The 21379-nt window shown below is 46.6% G+C and overlaps 1 protein-coding gene across 11 annotated transcripts in view; it reads left to right on the top strand.

Annotated features, from left to right (window-relative positions):
- The first annotated feature begins 1279 nt into the window (after nt 1-1279).
- ADD1 (adducin 1) overlaps nt 1280-21379 on the top strand; it is a 102920-nt gene continuing 82820 nt past the window's right edge. For 4 of the 11 annotated variants that reach the window (XM_066233640.1, XM_066233648.1, XM_066233646.1 and 1 more), the window contains exon 1: nt 1280-1477. The gene's annotated coding sequence lies outside the window, so the exon portion shown is untranslated. The remainder of the gene's footprint in view (nt 1478-21379) is intronic. The other 7 variants (XM_066233643.1, XM_066233644.1, XM_066233649.1 and 4 more) reach the window with 3 other exon arrangements.

Here is a 21379-nt window from a genome sequence, read left to right as displayed (position 1 = left end):
AGCAAAGCAGGGAAACTTGGGATTGAGTAAAAAGTAAAAATGTAACGACTCAACTTCTTTTACATAGGCAGGCAGAAGAGAATAACAATGGGAGTGGGTTGTGTGGTTTCTGCTCTGGTTGGGTGGCGACCCACAGGGGGCAGGGAGAGACTACTCTTCCTTTTCAAGGGTATGTTATCGAGTATGTTCTTGTAGATGCAAAAGACAGCAGACAGGTTCAATTTAAGGTAAGCACGTACCTTTGTTAGAGAAAAATACCTCTCTAGGACATGACTACCCACCATGAACTGCTTTCCGTTAGAAAGTGTTCATTTCAGACCCTCCTGTGTGGTTATTTTAGGTCCCTGAGTCTGTAAGGCCACCAAACAGGCCTCCCCTGAGCTTGTCAGGTTCAGCAGGGGGCCCCTTTTTCTTTGGTTCTTCTGTTCCTCCACTGCCCAGCTCGAGCTCCGCTTTGCATGGGTGTATACAAGGGAACAAGCAGCTTTGCCTGTCAGTCTCCCAGGCCTTTTTGGGGGTGGGGTGGGATGGGGGGTAGGGGAAAGGTGCTGGTCTGGCGTCCAGGCGAGCCTCCAGGTCATCATGGGCAGGTGCCCTGGTCTCGTCAGTCGCCTGGTTGAGAAAGTGACTGGTGCTGGTCCGTCCCGCATGGGCAGGCCAGGCCGGCACCAGGCAGCCACCCTGTCTGTGCAGCCTTATCAGTGTCCACAGGCCCCGCGGCGCAGACCGCGCCCTGGCTGCCCGTCCGGCCCCACAGTCGGCCTGCAGACGCGCCTGCCGCGCTGGGGCTGCGGCCCCGGACCAGCACGCGGGCAGTGCTCATCTGCGGGAGGAGTGGACGAGGCGGACAGGGAGAGGCCGACACGGTCCCAGACGGGCCCCTTTTAGAAGACCCAGCGGCGCACCCGGTGGACACGGCCCAAGTGGCCTCCATCAAAGTTTGCCTGACGACAATGATCGAGAGAACGAGCAGCTCCGGGTGCACAGGCGCCGCTGGCACAACCGACCCCACCTCGTTCATGAACGAGGCCTGCGGGGCAGCGCTCCGCGGTCCCCACGCCCCGCACGGGCGACCTGTAGTACCCCGGACCCCGGGCTGGGCGGGGCGCTGTCGAGGCGGGACTCCGCGGGAAGGCGGCGGAAGCTCCGCCCCTCGCCTTTCCAGGCCACGCCCCACCGCGCCTGGCCACGTACGACCAATCACAGGGCGCGTTGCTTGGCTGTGCGGCGCGGGCTGGGCCTATAGAGCGGCGCGTTTTTAGGTTGCGGCTTCGCAGGCCGCACCCAGTTCGAGCGGCCCGAGCTAAACGCCGAGGACTGAGGGGGGCGGAGAGGTGGGGAGCTCGGACCGTGTGCGCGCGGCGGACAAGGGGGCGGAGCCCGAGCCGGAGCCAGAGTCGGAGCCGCGGCGGTGGAGGCGACCGCATTCGGACTTGGGGGTCCCGCGCGCGCACGCGGCCCGCGATTCGCCCCTGAGGTGAGGCCCGCGCGCGAGGGCGGCGGCGGCGGGGCCCGGAGCTCCAGGCCGGGCGGCGGGGTCTGCGGCCTGCTGAGCGGGCGGAGGGCCGGGGCTCTGGCCGGACTGGTCCCGCCCGTCGACCTGGCCCCGTGCAGGAGCCGAGGCTGGGCGAGCCCGTCTGCACACGCGCGCTCGGTCCTGGGCCGCGGGCTGGGGTAGGGGGTCCCCGGGGCTCCGGCCGCCCCTCCGTGCGCAGAGGCGGGCGGGCAGCCGCATCCCGCCCGTCGGCCTTGGTGGTTTGTTTTGTTTTTTTTAAACGACGGCTTTGAGGAAAAAGAGAAAAAGCGGGCTCTGCGCGCACTCGGTCGTGAGAGGTCGTCCTGGAACTTGGGGCTCCTTCGTTCCTTCTCCCTCCCTCCCTCCCTCCTTCCTTCTTTTTTTCCCTCCTTCCCTCCCTCCTTATTTCCTTCTTCCTTCCCTTCCCTTCCCCTTTCCTCCTTTCCTCCTTTCCTCCTTCCTTCATTCCTTTTCCCTCCCTCCTTCCTTCTCTGTTTCGGGGAGGCGTCCGGGGGCCTCGGCCTCGGACACTAGATTTCGACTCTTGTCATTCCTGCCGGGTGGCTGGGTGGTTTGCGCTCCCTCGGTGCGTGCGCGCGCGCCCTCCCTGAAATAAGCATGTGGGTTCATCCGACGGGGCTGCAGGTGGGGCCGTGTGGTTTCGTGCTTCCACGACCCGGAGCAGGTGTCACGTCCCCCAGACGCCCGAAAGCCTGGCTGCTGCTGGGCGTGCACGGAGCTGGCAGGTGGTGGCACGAGGGTCCGCGTCGCGTGTGAGCGCCGATGGCAGCTTTGATGGGATGGGGTGGGGGTATAGGAGGTCGGCCGGCTGCGCGTCCGGGGGCCCCCGCGAGCAGGAGCAGGAGACGGGCGGAGGAGGCGGTCTGCCCGCCCCGGGTCCCAGGCCCAGGGCGCAAGGCGGACCGGGTGAACGTGAATTATGTGGCGGGGTTTGTAGAAAGATTAGTCAGGCAAATGCCAGCGACGTGCATGTACATTACTACCTTTTCTTTTTTTCCTGTACATGCTTTTTTAAAGTCCTCAATCTTTAAAATAATTTTTTTCTTTTTAAACTTGATTTTAGAGAGATAGGAAGGGGGGGGGAAGAGAGAGAAGCATTGATTTGTTGTTCCACTTAGTTGTGCATTCCTCTGCTTCCTCCCTCATCCTGCAGCCTTGACCTTTGAGGATGGCCGGCTGAGCTAACCGGCCAGGGCCCAGTAAAATTTTTGGGTTTTTAAAAAAGATTTTATTTATTGATTTTATAGAGAGGAAGGGGCGAGGGAGACAAGAAATATATCAACTCATAAGTTGCTTCACCGTAGTTGTCGCATGTGCTTTGCAAGCCCAGGGGTTCCAGCCAGCAGCTGCTCCAGGTTGGTGCTCTATCCACTGCACTACCCCAGACCAGGTCCCAGCCAAATTGTTTTTTTTTTTTATTTATTTTATTTATTTATTCATTTTAGAGAGGAGAGAGAGAGAGAGAGAGAGAGAGACAGACAGAAGGGGGGAGGAGCTGGAAGCATCAATTCCCATATGTGCCTTGACCAGGCAAGCCCAGGGTTTCGAACCGGCGACCTCAGCATTCCAGGTCGATGCTTTATCCACTGCGCCACCACAGGTCAGGCCCAAATTGTTTTTAAAGGAAGTGAATGGTTCCGGCAGTCGGAACCGCTTTCCCTGGTTTGATGTGGTACAGCAGGACAGATGGTGTGATTTGTTTTCCTCGCTGTGGGTGTAGGTCTGACATGAATCAGAGTGCTACTCAGGGCTAGTTTTCCTTCCGAAATGCAACTTATAGGGCTGTTTTTCTCCTTTGACTGTTTGACATTATGTGATACTGATGAGGTTTACCTTGGTGGTGGTGGTGTTTCTGTTTTATTGATTTTTACCATAAAAGCTATTTCTTTAGATGGTTATTAGTTTTTAGTTATTTCAAGTACTGATACACATACTTACACTGAAAAACTCAAGTACCTAATGAGTGTCAAAATTTTCTTGTCTCAATTTCTTTTTTTTAAAATTTTTATCTTTTATCTTTTATTTTTTAATTTTTTTATTTATTCATTTTAGAAAGTAGAGAGAGAGGGAGAGAGAGACAGAGAGAGACAGAGAGAGAGAAGTGGGGGAGGAGCTTTAAGTAACAACTCCCATATGTGCCTTGACCAGACAAGCCCAGGGTTTCGAACCGGCGACCTCAGCATTTCCAGGTTGACGCTTTATCCACTGCGCCACCACAGGTCAGGCTCAATTTCTTTTTTTTTTTTTTTTTTTTCTTTTTCATTTTTCTGAAGCTGGAAACCGGGAGGCAGTCAGACAGACTCCCGCATGCGCCCGACCGGGATCCACCCGGCACACCTACCAGGGGGGTGAGGCTCTGCCCATGGGCGTCGCCATGTTGCGACCAGAGCCACTCTAGCGCCTGAGGCAGAGGCCACAGAGCCATCCCCAGCGCCCGGGCCATCCTTGCTCCAATGGAGCCTCGGCTGCGGGAGGGGAAGAGAGAGACAGAGAGGAAAGCGCGGCGGAGGGGTGGAGAAGCAAATGGGCGCTTCTCCTGTGTGCCCTGGCCGGGAATCGAACCCTGGTCCTCCACACGCTAGGCCAACGCTCTACCGCTGAGCCAACTGGCCAGGGCCCAATTACTTTTTTTAATAAATAAATTTTTATTAATGTTAATGGGGTGACATCAATAAATCAGGGTACATATATTCAAAGAAAACATGTCCAGGTTATCTTATCATTCAATTATGTTGCATACCCATCACCCAAAGTCAGATTGTCCTCCATCACCTTCTATCTAGTTTTCTTTGTGCCCCTCCCCCTCCCCCTTGTCTCAATTTCTTAATAGTTTGATGGTTAATTTTAAGACTTTTATTATGTGAAACTTTAAACTGACTTTATTTTTACATGTTTCGTTTGTCTCTCACACACACAGAGAATAGAATGAGCCCTCAGTACCCTCATCCAGCCTCAGCAGTTAACACCTCACTAATCTTGCTGTATCTGCAGCCCTAAACCCAGGTGTCATTTCAGCTGTTGAATATTCCAGTATGTGTATCTGCATACATCTCTTTAAAGAGATAAACACAAATACCACTATTACAGAATTCCTATTACCTTCAGATATCCAACTAGTGTTAAAATCTTTTTTTTTTTTTTTTTCCTGAAGCTAGAAACGGGGAGAGACAGTCAGACAGACTCCCGTATGCGCCCAACTGGGATCCACCCAGCACGCCCACCAGGGGGCAATGCTTTGCCCCTCCGGGGCGTTGCTCTGCTGTGACCAGAGCCACTCTAGCACCTGGGGCAGAGGCCAAGGAGCCATCCCCAGCGCCCAGGCCATCTTTGCTCCAATGGAGCCTTGGCTGCGGGAGGGGAATAGAGAGACAGAACGGAAGGAAGGGGGGGTGGAGAAGCAAATGGGCGCTTCTCCTATGTGCCCTGGCCGGGAATTGAACCCGGGTCCCCCGCACGCCAGGCCGACGCTCTACCGCTGAGCCAACCGGCAGGGCAAAATCTTTTTTGTCTCTAGTTTGAATCAGGATCCAAATGTCCATATGTTGTGACTTGCTCTACTCTAAGTTCTCCCTCCATCTTTTCTTATCTCTTGTAATTTTGTTGCTGAAACTTTATGGTTTGTCTCTTGGAGTTACACACAGTCTGGCAGTCTGGATATTATTCTATATGGTCATTTCACTACACAGAATTTACTATACATTTTTAGTTAGATCTAAAGGTGTAATCAGATTCAGGGTTGATTTATTTTGGCAAGAAGACTTTATAGATGAGTAGACTTCTTATTAACAGCCTTTGGTGCTCAAGGTTACAGCCATTATTTCTTTACTTGTTGAAAATGTGGATACTTTATTTTTAAAGATTTTATTTATTGATTTTACAGAGGGAGAGGAGAGAGAGAGAAGTGTGGGGAACGAGAAGGATCAACTCATAGTTGCTTCACTTTAGTTGTTCATTGATTGCTTGTCCTTTGTGCCTGGACTGGGCAAGCCCAAGGTTTCAAACCAGTGACCTCAGCATGCCAGGTGAATGCTCTATCCTAGGCGTGGCCAACAGTTTTTGCCCCCGGACCAGATTAGAAAGAAAACTTTTTTCACGGGCAGGACAAAATATTAAAATTAAAAAATGTTAAATACAAAAACAATTCGTTTAAGTAAACAAAATTTTATTATGTAATTTGTTTATGAATAAATGTGAGTGAAAAAATTTAATATACAATTTATTTTAATAAAAATATAATTACATACTGTGTAAATGTCAAATTGTATCGCAATCAATTGAAACAATATTTAATTAATAGAATGATCTTGAAGGGGTTATATCGCAAATAAAACAATTATTTCGTTTTACAAATGGCCTGAACACGTTTTCAGTTATAAACTGCAGCTATTATCTGTGCTACAGTTCCACTTGACCACAAAAATAATGAATTGTTTGACCTTGGGTATGCACTGGCAAACTCCGCCTAAAAGAATGTGGTTTTGCCCTGGCGTGCAGGAGTCCCGGGTTTGATTCCTGGCCAGGGCACACAGGAGAAGCGCCCATCTGCTTCTCCACCCCTCCCCCTCTCCTTCCTCTCTGTCTCTCTCTTCCCCTCCCACAGCCGAGGCTCCATTGGAGCAAAAGATGGCCCAGGCGCTGGGGATGGCTCCTTGGCCTCTGTCCCAGGCGCTAGAGTGGCTCTGGTCGTGACAGAGCGACGCCCCAGAGGGGCAGAGCATTGCCCCCTGGTGGGCGTGCCGGGTGGATCCTGGTCGGGTGCATGCGGGAGTCTGTCTGACTGCCTCCGTTTCCAGCTTCAGAAAAATACAAAAAAAAAAAAAATAAATAAAAGAATGTGGTTTTCACATTGCTGCTAAACGTCAAACAATTCATATCGAGTACAGATGAGTATAAGAGTTGTAAATCTTTATAATGGAATTAAAAAAAAAATAAAGAAGTATCATGAATCCATTCAACCAATTATTGGAAGTTAGCCCTAGATTAGTCACACGTGGAATTCTTTTCTGCGTATCACTGTCTTCTTAAATATCTCAATTTCCAATAATCAAAGATGCTTCTGCTTCTAAGTAGCTGAGATTGTAAAGCAGTGGAGAATATTAAAAATTTAATCGCAGAGAGTTGTGTGTATGTTTGTGTCATTGTGAATTTAAGCATATTTGATAGGGTTCAATCCATTGTTGATATTATCCTTATTGATGCTCAGATTATCCCATCTTTGTCCAGTAGGACTCTGTTCATATTGGCTCTTAAGTCCGTTAGACACAACTCTGATAGTCTGAGTGCTCTTCTTTCTGGTATGACAGACTGCACCAGGCTCCTCTTGTACATGTGCAGTCCCAGCCCTGAAATCATCCGTTTCTCTAAATGAAAAATTGTAGTTAGTAACCACAGTCTGGGCGCTGGGGTTGATTGTTCATTGTCACTAGGTTGATCATTGTTTCCCAGTCTTTTCTTTTTTCTTAAGATTTTTTTTTTATTGATTTTTAGAAAGAGGGGAGAGAGAGAGAGAAGGGTGAGGGGAGGAGTGGGTCTTTATGTGCCTTGATGGGGCAAGCTCGGGGTTTTCGAACAGAGTAGTACCTCAGCATTCCAGGTTGACGCTTTACCCACAGCTCCACAGCCCCACTGGGTCAGGCTGTTTCCCAGTCTTTTTAGATCCTGGGTTACTTGATATTTCCAGTTGTAAAGCAAGAAGACAGAGTTCTGTTTAACATTCTTGAAATCTGTATCGTTTTTTCTTCTGAGGCAAACATCTTGATTCTAATTACTCATTGTTTTATCCTGCACTGTAACATCTCAGTCTCCGGAGGACAATATGAACACTACTACCACCAACTAATAAAAACTGTTTAAGAGAGTTTATTTCTTTGTGTTTTTTGTTTTTTCATTGCGCGTTGCAACACCTTAGTTGTTCATTGATTGCTTTCTCATATGTGCTTTGACCGTGGGTCCTCAGCAGACCGAGCAACCCCTTGCTGGAGCCAGCGACCTTGGGTTCAAGCTGGTGAGCTTTGCTCAAACCAGATGAGCCTGCGCTCAAGCTGGCGACCTTGGGGTCTCAAACCTGGGTCCTCTACATCCCAGTCCGACGCTCTATCCACTGCGCCACCGCCTGGTCAGGCTCTTTGTGTTTTTTTGGTATACTTATTAGGGATATGTAGTCAAATTACTGTGCTAACGTCACTTAGAATTGTTGTTCTGTGATTTTGCCACTACAGTACTGTACTGGATGTGTACTTTGGTTCGATGGATTTTATTTTGCTTTCAGTATTTAGCGATTGCTTTTTTAAAATTTAATTTTGGTTTCTAAGTATGTAAAGTATGAAAAGCCTTATAAAAGCCAGCATGTAAACAAGGTATATCCCATTACACCTCTGCAACCAGCAATCTACTCTCTATCTATGAGTACAGATTTGGTTTCTGGGTTTTTGTTTTAAGATTCCAGCCTGACCTGTAGTGGTGCAGTGGGATCAAATGTTGACCTGGAACGTTGAGGTCACCAGTTTGAAACCCTGGGCTTGCCTGGTCAAGGCACATATGGGAGTTGATGCTTTCTGCTCCTCACCATCTCTCCTACCTTCCCTCCCCCCATTCCCTTCCTGAAATGAATAAATAAAATCTTAAAAAATAAAAAAGATTCCACAATCACCCTGACGGGATAGCTCAGTTGGTTAGAGCTTCCTCCTAAAGCACAGAGGTTGCTGGTTTGATTGCTCTTCCGTCAAAGCACAAACAGAACAGATTGATGTTCCTGTCTCACTCTCTCCCTTCTTCTCTGCTAAAATCAATCAATCAATAAAGATTTAACATGTCAGTGAGATCAGAGCGTATTTGTCTTTCTTTGTCTGGCTTATTTCACTTAGCATAACAACTTTAAGGTTCATCATGTCACAAATGGAAGGATTTCCATTTTTATGGATGAATAATATTCCTTGTGTGTTTGTGTTACACCTTTTTTTTAAAGATTATATTTATTGATTTTTTAAAAAAAATTTATTTATTGCCTGGCCTGTAGTGGCGCAGTGGATAAAACTTCGACCTGAAACACTGAAGTCACCAGTTCAAAAACTTGGGCTTGCCTGGTCAAGGCACATATGGGAGTTGATGCTTCCTGCTCCTCCCCACTTCTCTCTCTCTCCCTCTCTCCCCTCCAAAATAAATAAATAAATAAATAATAAAAAAATATATATATATACATTTTTTTTTTTACAGAGAGAGAGTCAGAGAGAGGGATGGATAGGGACAGACAGGAACAGAGAGGTGAGAAGCATCAATCATCAGTTTTTTGTTGCGACACCATAGTTGTTCATTGACTGCTTTCTCATATGTGCTGTGACTGCGGGCCTTCAGCAGACCGAGTAACCCCTTGCTCGCGCCAGCGACCTTGGGTCCAAGCTGGTGAGCTTTTTGCTCAAACCAGATGAGCCCATGCTCAAGCTGGTGACCTCGGGGTCTCGAACCTGGGTTCTCCGCATCCCAGTCTGACGCTCCATCCACTGCGCCACTGCCTGGTCAGGCTTTATTTGTTGATAATAGAGAGAGGACAAAGGGGCAGGGGAGTGGGAAGCATAAACTCCCAGTAGTTGCTTTCCATATGTACTGGTTTTCTATGTGCTGGTTTTCATATGTGCAGTTGTTTTTCATATGTGCTGGTTTTTGAACTGGTGACCTCAGCAGAGGGAGAGAGAGAGAGAGAGAGAAAGAGAGATTGATTTGTTGTTCCACTTATTTATGCATTCATTGATTGATTCTGGTGCCCTGACCAGGGATTGAACCTACAACCTTGGCATATCGGGATGATGCTCTAGCCAAGTGAACTACCCAGCCAAGGCACATTTTTCTTTTAAACAGCTGCCATTTCTGAGGGAAAAAATAATCTAATTCAGTGCTTTTCAACATCACAGCAGTTAACTCTTGTGTGAAGTAGCATGAAATTTCTGGTGGACCGGTGGTTGAAAACCACTGATCTAATTCCTGTTGACACAGTATGTTCATTATTATTAATCAAATTGTTAACATCACATGTTAGTAATCTTTTTTCTATCATTACAGATACTTGTTCTCTCACTCATTATTTATGTATTCGCTGAACTCTGAGTGGTTAAGCTTTAAAGTCTTAAATATTGGGCCTGTAGATTCTGAGTGTGTGAAAAACAGGACCTTGAGCCGTCGTCATTGATGCTGTCTTGCCAACATCAGCTTGTCAGTTGTGCCTTCAGAATACATCGTAACTCAGTCCTAATAGTCCATCTCCACACTCACTGAAGGGCTCCTGCAGCCGTCATCTCTCCCTGGGACTGTCACAGCATCCTCCTGCTGGCCTCCAGGTCCTTATTTCCACCTATTCTCCACCTGTCAGCCAGGGCGATTTACGTAAATTATAAACCAGGCCATGTTCTGCCTAGCTAACACCTTTCGAAGACTGATGAAGTTGTTGCCTTTAGGGAACCGAGTGGCTGTTGAACTGGGGTGGGAGACTTACTTTTCACTATAGAGCCTTTTATACCTTTCACATTTTGATATATGTATCTGGATTATGTACTCAGGATAAAATAAGTGATATTACAAACAAATGAAGAAAACCCTGTGACTTCCCATTATACTTAGAACAAAATCCAAACTTCTTATGGTTTCCAAGTTCACTTTCTACCATTCTTCAGCTTCCTCATTGGTGCTGCATCTACAGGGGTCTTCCTGAAATGGGTCTAGCTCTTTTCCAGTTCAAGGATTTCTGTGTGATCCCCCTGCCTAGAATAAATACTTTTCCCCAGTCTGCGTGACCAGCTCCTTCTCATCTTTTAGGTCCCTACTCAGATGCCTCCCTAACTTCCTTCTTATAATAGGTTTTCCATGTTATTCCCAAACTCAGATACTTACGTCCTGCTATTCTAATGACTTATTTATCTGTTGACCCTTGTTTCCTCTTCCACAAGAATGATTCTCCACGGAGGCAGAGAGTATGTTTATCCACTACTGAAGCCGGTCCCTGTATGTTCTAGCTAGAATGGGTGACATGACTAGACCATGTCACTTCCCCATTCAGAGTTTTCCACTGATTCTCCATGGCACCCAGATGCTGAGCTTCTGGCCTAGGCTCTCAGGCTTTGGCCTCTTCCCATATCTTCAGCTCTACATCTCTTACCCTCTTGGTTTTGCTCACAACAGGTGCCCAGTAAGTATTTGTAGAATAAATGAATGACTTAAAAGCATTCTCTTTAAGTCTTGTGAAATTGTCACATTCTTGGGAAAGTGATAGCTAAATACACAGGTCATAAACCTTCAGGGAAGGCTACATAAGAAGGTAGAATTTAAACTTACCATTGAAAGCTAAGTACAGTGGATAAAGAGAACAGCTGTCATTTTGTGAAGGAGAAACAAGTTCTTTTAGACTAAAATTTTTTTTGCAGTCATGTTTTATGGCAGTGGTTTAAACACACACATAGGGATCCTATGCAGGCTTGTGGAACTGCAGCCTGGGCCAGGTAATTAAGAACCAGTTTTATGGCTTTGCTCTTAGAACAGTGATCCCCCATTTGAACAGTGTTGCAGTGGACCCAGCACCTTCACTCCGTGAGAGTGGTCTTACTGTCCACATTGGGTGTATGTGTCATGATTAAGTGCCTTGGGACTTTCCTTTTAAGATTTGTCTCTCTCTGTTATGTTGAAAAATAGGGATGGCCCTGGCCGGATAGCTTGGTTTGTTAGAGCATCGTCCTGAAGTGCCGAGATTGCTGGTTTGATCCCTGGTCAGGGTACATATAGGAACAGATCAGTGTTCCTGTGTCTCTTTCCTTCTCTCTCTAAGATCAATAAAATAAACATTAAAATAAAAAGGATATGGGTTTTTTTTTTGGTTCTTTTTGTTTTTTTTTGTTTTTTTGTACAGAGACAGAGAGAGGAACAGATAGGGACAGACAGGCAGGAAGGGAGAGAGATGAGAAGCATCAATTCTTTGTTGCGGCTCCTTAGTTGTTCATTGATTGCTTTCTCATATGTGCCTTGACCGTGTGGGCTACAGCAGACCGAGTGACCCCTTGCTCAAGCCAGTGACCTTGGGCTCAATTTGGTGAGCCTTGCTCAAACCAATAAGTCCTTGCTCAAGCCGGCTACCCTGGGGTTTCAAACCTTGGTTCTCTGCGATCCAGTCCCACGCTCTATCCATTGCGCCACCGCCTGGTCAGGCAAAAAAGGATATGATTTTAATTGGCAACATAGAATTTCTAAAATTCAGTTTTTAAATTTGAATTTTCATGTTTTTAAATATTTACTATGTGCTAGGCATTATGCTTTTATGTACAGTGTGTCCGTAAAGTCATGATGCACTTTTGACTGGTCACAGGAAAGCAACAAAAGACAATAGAAATGTGAAATCTGCACCAAATAAAAGGAAAACCCTCCCAGTTTCTGTAGGATGATGTGGCAGCATGTGCACATGCGCAGATGATGACATAATACTGTATACAATGGAGCAGCCCACGGCCATGCCAGTCGAGATGTGGACGGTACAGAGGAAAGTTCAGTGTGTTCTGTGGCTCGCTAAATTCAAATCCATGACCAAAGTGCAACGTGAATATCGGCGCGTTTATAACGAAGCGCCACCACATAGGAATAACATGACTTGGTGGGATAAGCAGTTGAAGGAAACCGTCAGTTTGGTGGAGAAACCCTATTCTGGTAGCCATCAGTCAGTGACGAGTCTGAAGAGGCTATACGGGATAGCTACCTGAGGATCCCTAAAAATTCTGTGCGTGAGCCCACATCGAACTGCACTGAATAGGTATGAAACTGGGAGAGTTTTTCTTTTATTTGGTGCAGATTTCACTTTTTTTTTTTTTTTACAGGGATAGACAGGGACAGACAGACAGGAACGGAGAGAGATGAGAAGCATCAATCATTCGTTTTTCATTGCGCACTGCAACACCTTAGTTGTTCATTGATTGCTTTCTCATATGTGCCTTGACTGCGGGCCTTCAGCAGACCGAGTAACCCCTTGCTGGAGGCAGCGACCTTGGGTTCAAGCTGGTGGGCTTTTGCTCAAACCAGATGAGCCCGCCCCCAAGCTGGCGATCTTGGGGTCTCGAACCTGGGTCCTCCGCATCCCAGTCCTCCACTCTATCCACTACGCCACTGCCTGGTCAGGCAGATTTCACATTTCTATCGACTTTTGTTGCTTTCCTGTGACCGGTCAAAAGTGCACCATGACTTTACGGACACACTGTATTTTCTCATTAATACTTATAGCAGTCCTATTAAGTAGATACTAGTATCATCTTTTTTCAGATTATAAAAAGGAGCCTGACCTATAGTGGGGCAGTGGGTAAAGCATTGACCTGGAACGCTGAGGTTGCAGTTTCAGGATCCTGGGCTTGCCTGGTCAAGGCACATGCAGGAAGCAACTACTATGAGTTGATGCTTCCCGCTCCTTGCCCCCCTTCCCACCATTCTCTCTCTCTCTCTCTCTCTCTCTCTCTCTCTCTCCTCTCTAAAATCAATAAACAATTAAAAAAAAAAAAGGAAAGGAAAAAAAAAGAATTTAAGTAATTGCCAGGGCCACACATTTAGGTGGTGGTGCAGCTGGGATTGAAACCAAGGCTGTCTGACCCCAGGGTGATACTATTAACCACCGGACTGCACTGTGTCTTAGTCCTAACACTTCAGGCCCTTGACTGCTGGTCCTGGTCTTCCCCATGGGGGCAGGAGCTGAGTCCAGCACAATGCCTGGCACAGAGCAGGCTCTTAAGAAATATTTGTTGCGGCCTTGGCTGGTTCACTCAGTGGGTTAGAGCAGTGGTCCCCAACCTCTGTGCCGCGGACCGGTACCGTTCCGTGGGCCATTTGGTACCGGTCCGCAGAGAAAGAATAAATAACTTACATTATTTCTGTTTTATTTATATTTAAGTCTGAACAATGTTTTGTTTTTATTTTTTTAAAGATTAAAAAAAAATTTTTTTTAATTCATTTTAGAGAGGAGAGAGAAAGGGAGAGAGAGAGACAGAGAGGGAGCGAGAGACAGAGAGAGAAGGTGGGGAGGAGCTGGAAGCATCAACTCCCATATGTGCCTTGACCAGGCAAGCCCAGAGTTTCGAACCGGCGAACTCAGCATTTCTAGGTCGACGTTTTATCCACTGCGCCACCACAGGGCAGGCATTTTTTAAAAGATTTTATTTATTCATTATAGAGAGGGGAGAGAGAGAGTGAAGGGGGAGGAGCAAGAAGCATCAACTCCCATATGTGCCTTGACCAGGCAAGCCCAGGGTTTTGAACCGCAACCTCAGCGTTTCCAGGTTGATGCTTTATCCACTGTGCCACCACAGGTCAGACAATGTTTTATTTTTAAAAAATGACCAGATTCTCTCTGTTACATTTGTCTAAGACTCACTCTTGACACTTGTCTTGGTCACGTGATACATTTATCCATCCCATCCTAAAGTCCGGTCCGTGAAACTAGTCTGTGGCCCAAAAAAGGTTGGGAACCACTGGGTTAGAGCATGGTCTTGAAACACAAAGGTTGTAGGTTTGATTCCTGGTCAGGGCATACAGGGGCAACGAGTGTGTATACAATGAGTGCACAACTAAGTGGAACAACACAGGAATGGTTCTCTCCCTCTCTTTTACCTCTCCCTCCCTCTTCCTATCTCTCAAAAATCAACCAATTAGGCCCTGGCAGGTTGGCTCAGTGGTAGAGCATCAGCCTGGCATGCAGGAGTCCTGGGTTCGATTCCCGGCCAGGGCACACAGGAGAAGCGCCCATCTGCTTCTCCACCCCTCCCCTTCTCCTTCCTCTCTGTCTCTGTCTTCACCTCCCGCAGCCAAGGCTCCATTGGAGCAGAGTTGGCCCGGGCACTAAGGATGGCTCCATGGCCTCTGCCTCAGGTGCTAGAATCGCTTTGGTTGCAACAGAGCAACACCCCAGATGGGCAGAGCATCACCCCCTTGTGGGCGTGCCGAGTGGATCCCGGTCGGGCGCATGCGGGAGTCTGTCTGACTGCCTCCCCGTTTCCAACTTCAGAAAAAAATACAAAAAAAAAAAAAAAAAAAGTCAACCAATTAAAAGTTTGTTGCATTGGTGAGTTAATTTTTTTTTTAATTTTATTGATTTTAGAGGGGGGGGAGAGAAGGGGGGAGCAGGAAGCATCAACTCGTAGTAATTACTTGTTATATGTGCCTCGACCAGGCAAACTCAGGGTTTCAAACTGGTGACCTCAGCGTTCCAGGTCAGTGTTCTATTCAGTGCACCACAGGTTAGGCAATGAATTAAATTTTTTTTTTTTGTATTTTTCTGAAGCTAGAAACGGGGAGAGACAGTCAGACAGACTCCCGCATGCGCCTGACCGGGATCCACCCAGCACGTCCACCAGGGGGTGACGCTCTGCCGAGACCAGAGCCACTCTAGTGCCTGGGGTAGAGGCCAAGGAGCCATCCCCAGTGCCCGTGCCATCTTTGCTCCAATGGAGCCTCGGCTGTGGGAGGGGAAGAGAGAGACAGAGAGGAAGGAGAGGGGGAGGGGTAGAGAAGCAGATGGGCGCCTCTCCTGTGTGCCCTGGCCGGGAATCGAACCCAGGACTCCTGCACGCCAGGCTGATGCTCTACCACTGAACCAACCGGCCAGGGCCTGAATTAATTTTTGAGTGAATTCTTTGAAGTTTATTTTGTTTTGTTTTCAGTTATTATTATTATTTTTTTTTTCCCATTTTTTCATTTTTCTGAAGCTGGAAACGGGGAGAGACAGTCAGACAGACTCCCGCATGCACCCGACCGGGATCCACCCGGCACGCCCACCAGGGGCGACGCTCTGCCCACCAGGGGGCGATGCTCTGCCCATCCTGGGCGTCGCCATATTGCGACCAGAGCCACTCTAGCGCCTGAGGCAGAGGCCACAGAGCCATCCCCAGCACCCGGGCCATCTCTGCTCCAATGGAGCCTTGGCTGCGGGAGGGGAAGAGAGAGACAGAGAGGAAAGCGCGGCGGAGGGGTGGAGAAGCAAATGGGCGCTTCTCCTGTGTGCCCTGGCCGGGAATCGAACCCGGGTCCTCCGCACGCTAGGCCGACGCTCTACCGCTGAGCCAACCGGCCAGGGCTTCAGTTAATTTTTTAAAAGCTTAGTTACGAGAAATAGTGTTCATGGCAATTTATTAAATTCCTTAAAGCAGGAGTTGGCAAACTTTCTGTAAAGGGCCAGTTAATTATGTTAGGGTTTGAGGGCTGACTGCTCTCTGTTGCAAATGCTCTGTTTGCTCTGGTTGCATGAAAGCAGCCATAGACGATCTGTTAGTGAATGAGAAAGACTGTTCTTAAAAAAATGTTATTTATGGATGCTGAAGTTTGAGTTGATTTTCATGCCTATCATATTATTATTAATGTTTCATATATTCTCTTTTAAAAACTTTGTTTTTTCTTCTATTTTCAAGTTAGAGGAGGAGATAGGCTCCCACATGTGCCCCGACTGGGATTCACCCGGCAACCTCGCTCTGGGATGAATGTTCTGTGCATCTGGGGCCGTGTTTGCAACTGAGCTATTTTTAGTGTCTGAGGCAGAGGCTCCATGGAGCCATCCTCAAGTGGCTGGGCCCCATGCGCTGGAATCAACGGAGCCATGGTTGCAGGAGGATAAGGGGGGGGGAGAGGGGTGGAGAAGCAGATGGTCCCTTCTCTGTGCCCTGACCAGAATCAAACCTGGGATATCTACATGCTGGGCCAACGCTCTACCACTCAGTCAACTAGCCAGGACTATTAATGTGTATTTTATTGATTTTAGAGAGAGAGGAAGGGAGAGAGAAACAGGAATATCAATCTGTTCCTGTTTGTCCTCTGACCGGGGATTGAACTAGCAACCTGTGTGCTTTGGAACAATGCTATGACTGATGGAACTATCTGGCCACAGCATTTTTTAAACCTTTCTTTTTTGAAAGAGAGAGAGACAGGAAGGGGGAGAGATAAGAAGCATCAACTCGTAGTTGTGGCACTTTAGTTGTTCATTGATTGCTTCTCATATTAGTGCCTTGACTAGGAGGCTCCAACCAAGCCAGTGACCCCTTGCTCAAGCCAGCGAACTTTGGGTTGAAGCCAGCAACCATGGGATCATGTTTGTGATCCCACGCTAAAGCCAGATGAGCCAGCCCTCAAGCTGGCGAACTCGGGGTTTTGAACCTGGGTCCTCAGCATCCCAGGCTGACGCTCTATCCACTATTCCACTGCCTGGTCAGGCTGCATGTTTTAAATCTTTAAAAACCAATCTTAGCTTGTGGTACTTATAAAAACAGGCAGTGAGTTTAGTTTAGAGAGGTTATCATTTGCTTATTTCTGCCCAGAGAGTCTAAATTTTATCATTAGATCAAATTAGACATCTGCCTCTTGAGCTGAATTGCTTTGTCTGCCAGTGGACTGATTGCATCATGTTCTAGTGTACATTAAGGAACTGTGTAGGAGAAATATTGTTCTGAAACATATTGTATTAATTATAGGGCAATTGTTGGGTGTTTTTTTTTTTTAATTTTTAAAATTCATTTTAGAGAGGAGAGGGAGAGACAGAGGGAGAGAGAAAGAGGAGGGACAGAGAGAGAGAAGGGGGGAGGAGCTGGAAGCATCAACTCCCATATGTGCCTTGACCAGGCAAGCCCAGGGTTTCGAACCGGGGACCTCAGCATTTCCAGGTCGACGCTTTATCCACTGCGCCACCACAGGTCAGGCTGTTGGGGGTTTTGTTATAAAAAAATGAAATACTGTTCTTTCTTTTCATTGAGAAACCTGTTTTGAGTAGAATGTATTTTTATGTTTTATGTTTTTCCTTTAGTTTAATATATCTGCTGTGGTTTAATAGAAAGAGCTACTTGGAGTGAGAGCTACTTGGAGAAAGAGCTACTTGGAGTCAGGTACACTGGCTGTGTTTCTTTGCCAAATTCACCTTGTTTCACATTTTACCTGGCCTAAAGGACACACCCAAGAAATGATAAACAGCTTTCCTGCTTTTACCCCCACAACTTCCTCCACTTCACTTCCTTGGTCAGATCACTTCCCTTTTCTGTGACCTTCATTTCCCCCAGTTACACAGTGGATATGATAATTACCGTCCTTGTCTACTTCAGAGAGTCTGTATGGAGATGAAATGACAAGGTACTTCCTAAGTGGTAGGTGCTGCTCAAGTTACCACAGACAGTACTTAGAATATACTTGGGGGCAAAGAAGGAGAGAGGAACCATTACTGATAGTGCATTAACTTCTGTTAAGTGCACCTTCAGAAGTTATTTATCTCACCTGACCAGGTGGTGATGCAGTGGATAGAGTGTCGGACTGGGACACGGAGGACCCAAGTTCGAAACCCTGAGGTTGCTGGCTTGCACGTAAGCTCACCAGTTTGAGTGTGGGGTCGCTGGTTTGAGTGTTGGATCATAGACATGACCCTATGGTCTCTGGCTAGAGCCCAAAGATTGCTGGCTTGAGCATGGGGGTCACTGGCTCAGCTGGAGCCCCCTGGTCACGGCACATATGAGAAAGCAATCAGTGAACGACTAAGGAGCTACAATGAAGATTTGATGCTTCTCATCTCTCTCCCTTCCTGTCTGTCTGTCCTTGGGCTCATTGGTCTTTTCTTGGTATGCTCTTTTTGGGTAGTTTTTATTGCTATATGTTTACTAATGCTTCTTCTGCGTTGTTTAATCTACCATTAATCTTGTTCAGTGTAATTTTTCATTTTATACATTATAGCTTACTACAGTTGTAGACTTCTAATTTCTTTTTTTTATATCCTATCTTTCTACATAATAATTTTGGACATGTGGAATACAGTTGTACTAACTGTTGTAATGACCTGTCCACTAATTTTAACTTATTTTTCACTTCTGGATTGATTTTGATTGATTTATCTCCTCAATGTGGGTCATATATTTCTGCTTCATTGCTTGTTGGGTAATATTTTATTGGTTGCCAGACACTAAATTTTACAGTGTTGGGTTCTGAGTTATTACTGATTCCTATAAATATTTTTGAGCTTTGTTCTATTAATTAGCAGTAGGACTTTAATTTTTCATGTGGCCATGCGGGGGTAGCTCAGTTGGTTAGAGTGTCTTTCCGAAATGTCAGGGTTGTGGGTTTGACCCTTGGGCACATATAGGAATCACCCAGTAAATGTGTGAATATGTGGAACAACAAATTGTTTCTCTCTCCCCTTTCTTCTCTCTAAAATCAATAAACAAAAATTTAAAAAAAATTTTCATGTGTTTGGATGGCAAGTCACATTTTTTTGTGTGTGCGTGACAGAGAGAGACAGCTATAGGGACAGATGGACAGGAATGGAGAGCAATGAGAAGCATCAATTTTTCGTCACAGATCCATAGTTGATCATTGATTGCTTTCTATATGTGCCTTGACTGGAGGGCTACAGCAGAGCGAATGAACCGTTTTTCAAGCCAGCGACCTCACGCTCAAGCTGGTGAGCCTGCACTCAAGCCAATGACCTTGGGGTTTCGAACTTAGGTCCTCTGTGTCCTGGTCCAATGCTCTATCCAGTATGCCACCACCTGTTCAGGTGTGACATTCTTTTTTATTTTTTTTTAAATTTTTTATTTATTCATTTTAGAGAGGAGAGGGAGAGACAGAGAGAGAGAAGGGGGGAGGAGCTAGAAGCATCAACTCCCATACATGCCTTGACCAGGTATGCCCAGGGTTTTGAACCGGCGACCTCAGCATTTCCAGGTGGACGCTTTATCCACTGCGCCACCACAGGTCAGGCCCCCCCCCTTTTTTTAACAAATTTCTAACGTCCCTGACAGTCTGAAGTTACCAAAAAACCCCCCAGTTATCTGTGATTCCTGAATATTGTTTTGTTTTCATTTCCCCCTTGTGCCTTGGCAGATTATTTTGGCAAGTAGAAGGGATAGCATTTTTGAATTTCCTGTGTTCTAAGGTTTTATTTATTTATTTATGTAAAGATTTTATTTATTGATTTTAGAGAGAGGAGAGAGAAATAAAATGGAAGGGAGGAGCAGGGGGCATCAGCTCATGGTAGTTGGTTCGTGTATGTGCCTTGCCTGGGCAAATCCTGGGTTTCAAATCAGTGACCTCAGCATTCTAGGTTGACGCCTTATCCACTGCTCTACCACAGGTCATGTATATGGTTTTAAAAATTGAATTTAAAATTTGGTTTGTAACTAAATACTAATACCTACTTAGTTTGTTCAATACCTACTAGCAATCACATAGGTCTTTGAAATAGTTAAGAATCTTTTTTTTCATTTTTATTTATTGATTTTATTTTTTTAATATCATTTTTCCAAAGTATTGTCTTTTTTAAGTAACAATTACTTTGTTTTTTTTTTAATTTTTATTTTTATTTTAATTTTTTACAGAGACAGAGTCAGAGAGAGGGATAGACAGGAACGGAGAGATGAGAAACATCAATCATTAGGCTTTTTTTTTTTTTTTTTTTTTCCTTTTTGTATTTTTCTGAAGCTGGAAATGAGGAGAGACAGTCAGACAGACTCCTGCATGCGCCCGACCGGGATCCACCCGGCACGCCCACCAGGGGCAATGCTCTGCCCACCAGGGGGCGATGCTATGCCCCTCCCGGGCGTCGCTCTGCTGCAACCAGAGCCACTCTAGCGCCTGGGGCAGAGGCCAAGGAGCCATCCCCAGTGCCCGGGCCATCTCTGCTCCAATGTAGCCTTGACTGCGGGAGGGGAAGATAGAGACAGAGAGGAAGGAGGGGGGGTGTAGAAACAAATGGGCGCTTCTCCTATGTGCCCTGGCCGGGAATCGAACCCGGGTCCCCCGCACGCCAGGCCGACGCTCTTCCGCTGAGCCAACCGGCCAGGGCCAATCATTAGTTTTTCGTTGTGCGTTGCAACACCTTAATTGTTCATTGATTGCTTTCTCATATGTGCCTTGACCGTGGGCCTTCAGCAGACTGAGTAAACCAGCAACCTTGGGCTCAAGCTGGTGAGCTTTTTGCTCAAACACAATGAGCCCTCGCTCAAGCTGGCGACCTTGGGGTTTCGAACCTGAGTCTTCTGCATCCCAGACTGACGCTCTATCCACTGCGCCACCGCCTGGTCAGGCTATTTATTGATTTTAGTGAGACAGAAGAAGGGAGATAGGTAGGTAGATAGACAGACAGACAGACAGAGAGACAGGAACACCAATCTGTTCCTGTATGTGCTCTGACTTGAGATTGAACCAGCAACCTCTGCACTTTGGGACGATGCTCTAACCAACTGAGCTATCTCGCCAGGGCTAGTTAAGAATCTTAACATAGCATGACTTTAACAAATCTGTTTAATATTTTTTTTTTAATTTTATTTATTTATTTTTTACAGAGACTGAGTGAGTCAGAGAGAGGGACAGACAGACAAGAACGGAGAGAGATGAGAAGCATCAATCATTAGTTTTTCATTGCATGTTGCAACATCTTAGTTGTTCATTGATTGCTTTCTCATATATGCCTTGACCGCGGGCCTTCAGCAGACCAAGTAACCCCTTGCTGGAGCCAGCGACCTTGGGTTCAAGCTGGTGAGCTTTTGCTCAAACCAGATGAGCCCGCACTCAAGCTGGTGACCTCAGGGTCTCGAACCTGGGTCCTCTGCATCCCAGTCCGACGCTCTATCCACTGCGCCACCGCCTGGTCAGGCACAAATCTGTTTAATATTTATGCTTGTTCTGACCTACATGCAAGAAACTTGAGTTGGAAGGAATCACGGGGAACAACTTTAATTCAGTTTGGCCTTGAGCTTTATTTATTCCAGAAGCATCTTTTAAAATAGTATTACCAATATATAACATTGTTTTTTATATCTGTTAGCTTAAAAGTGCTGAGCATATTGTTTAACAAGACTTTATATGAGTTTGTGCTAC

The sequence above is a fragment of the Saccopteryx bilineata genome, chromosome 5 (genome assembly GCF_036850765.1).
Source record: "Saccopteryx bilineata isolate mSacBil1 chromosome 5, mSacBil1_pri_phased_curated, whole genome shotgun sequence".
In the NCBI taxonomy this organism is placed as follows: domain Eukaryota; kingdom Metazoa; phylum Chordata; class Mammalia; order Chiroptera; family Emballonuridae; genus Saccopteryx; species Saccopteryx bilineata.
Note: the sequence above shows the minus strand (reverse complement) of the source record. Positions and strands in the feature narration are given on the sequence as shown.